Source organism: Marmota marmota, unplaced genomic scaffold, assembly GCF_001458135.2.
Source record: "Marmota marmota marmota unplaced genomic scaffold, marMar, whole genome shotgun sequence".
Taxonomy (NCBI): domain Eukaryota; kingdom Metazoa; phylum Chordata; class Mammalia; order Rodentia; family Sciuridae; genus Marmota; species Marmota marmota.
The window spans coordinates 541831-544381 of NW_026000102.1; the positions used below are offsets into that span (position 1 = coordinate 541831).

General features: G+C 51.6%; 1 protein-coding gene across 2 annotated transcripts in view; it reads right to left on the reverse strand.

The window, feature by feature from the left end:
- The window catches only part of Tnfrsf8 (TNF receptor superfamily member 8), a 58213-nt gene that overhangs the window by 29120 nt on the left and 26542 nt on the right, over positions 1–2551 (reverse strand). The window lies entirely within an intron of this gene.

Below are 2551 nucleotides of genomic sequence, written 5' to 3' on the forward strand. Positions count from 1 at the left end.
GGAGGGGGAGGGGGCGGGGGTCAGGGGATTTCCAGGGACAGCTTGGCACGCACGGCCTCCCGTCTTTCCAGAGAATTCCTGACATGAGGACAAAGGGCAGGCAGGGGCACCCGCAGCCTCCGCCTCCCGGGCCCAGTCCCCAGCCACCACCAAGGTGGGTCAGAGAAATCAATCAGTCAAAGCCCCAATTTAGAAACAAGCAAAGACGACATGGGGGGCCTTGGACAGTACTGCTGGGTGAAAGAGGTGCGAGACCCAGGCAGAAAACGCCCCGACCCAGGGGACGGTCCAGAACAGAGGAGGCTCGATTACAGAGACAGGAAAGCAATCTGTGGTTGCCAGGGGTAGGGAGGATGGAGGGATGATGGTGCGAGGCTAGTCCGCAGGACACTGTGACAGTGGACACACGTCATTATCCATTTGTCAAAAGCCACAGACTGTACAACCCCGGGAGTGAGTCCTTAATGTGAAGTGTGGCCTGTTGTTAATAGTAATGTATCAACAGTGGCTCCTCAGTGACAACGGACATACCACGCTGATGCAAAATGTCAACGGCAGGGGGACTGGTGGCCAGTAGAGGGAGGGCACCTGGGATGGTATTTCCTGTTCAATTTTTCTGTCCATTCTAACTGCTCTAAAATAACGTTTGCCAATTTTTTTAGTGGACAAAGGATTTGAGTCAACATGTCTGCAAAGGCATATTGATGACCAATGAGTGCATGAAGAAAAGGCTCCACATCACAAGCCCCACTGGGGTGCCTACAGAAAAAAGAAAGAGCAAGTGTTGCCAAGAGCTGCAGTTTGGCTTTGTGGTGGGGGCGGGGATCACACCCTGGGGCACTTAGCCACTGAGCTGCATCCCCAGCCCCAGGGTCTTGCTAAGTTGCTGAGGCTGGCCTTGAACTTGCAATCTTACTGCCTCAGTCTCAAATTGCTGGGATTACAGGCGTGTGCCACCATGCCCGGCTATAGTCCCTCAAAGGTTCATGTGTTGAAGGCTTGCATCCCAGCCAGTGACACTACTGAGAGGTGGCAGAACCCTCAGGAGGTGTGGCCTGGTAAAAGAAGTGAGGCTGGTGGGGGTGCACCCTTCAGGGGATACTGGGACCTCCCACCCCTTTCTGTCTCTCCCTCTTTGCTTCCCAGGCCACCAAGAGGTGAACAGGCCTCTGCCAGGCTCTGCCACTATAATGTACTAGGCCACCAAAGGCCCACAAAACAGGCCTAGTGACCATGGACTGAAACCCTGGCCAAGGTAAGCCTTCTGTCAAGTTGAGAGTCCCCAGTATTCTGTCACGTGCTGGAAAGAAGACTGACAGGAAGGTAGGGAGGCTGCCATCCTCAGACCCTGCTGGAAGGAAGGCAAGTCCACTGGCCCTTCCTGAGAAAGGTACACACACGGTCACCAAGTGGTGTCCGTGCCACACCTAGGTGGATGCCCAAGAGAACTGAGAACCTGTGTCCACAGAAAGGCATGGGCACGAGGGTTCACAGGAGCATTATTGGCAATGGCTGGAAACTATAGACCCAAGTGTCCACTGACTGATGGATGATAAAGACAATGCAGTGACCATGCTGTGCTCGGAAAACCCCGAGCAAAAGAACCAACTGCAAGTTGCTGTCAGGCTGAAGACAGCCCCAGGGCTGCAGAGCGCATCTACAGGGGCCCTGAGAGAAGCATGGTCAAGGGCAGCGGCAAGACTGGTGAATCCCCCTGACTTGGGCCAGAGGGAGGGGTTCTTGCAGTTGGTGATCAGGACCAAAGGGACTTTATCCATGCCGGAATGTTCTGGTTTATCTCAAGGTAACGTCAAGGCCATCAGCACATTCCTGGAGCTGACAGTGGGTCCTGTTGTCAAGCTCCACCTACTGCTCCAACGGCTTTGTTCACCCACAGCATGCTGGGAGACTCTGGCCAGGGTCACTCGGGGGCCCTGTGGTCTTATGGTTCAAGATGGCCGAGGTCAGGTCAAGCTGAATCCCTCCAGACATAGTGCTATATTCAGCCATAAAAAGAAATGAAGTTCTGACCCCGGCTCCAGTGTGGATAAACGTTGAGATCACTGCTACGTGAAAGAGAGCAGCCACTAAACCCACGTACGGCCTGACTCCACTGATATGAAATGTCCAAAGTGGGACAAATCCATGGAGATGGAAAGCAGACTAGGGGTCTCCAGGGGGCTGGGAGGAGAGGAGAAATGGGAGGTGAGGGTGTCTTTTGGAGGAGATGAAAATGTTCTGGGATTAGACAGTGGCGGTAAGTTGCACATTGTGAATATTCTAGAAACCACCAAACTGTGTACTATAAAATGGTGAGATTCTTTTCATGTTATAGGAATTTTACCTCAATAAAAACATGTCAGTGGGGCTGGGGTGGTGGCTCAGCGGTAGAGCGCTCACCTAGCACATGCAAGGCGCTGGGTTCGATCCTCAGCACCACATAAAAAATCAACTTAAAAAATTAAGGTACTGTGTCCAACTACAACTCAAATAAATAAATAAATAAATAAATATATATATATATATATATATATATATATATATATATATA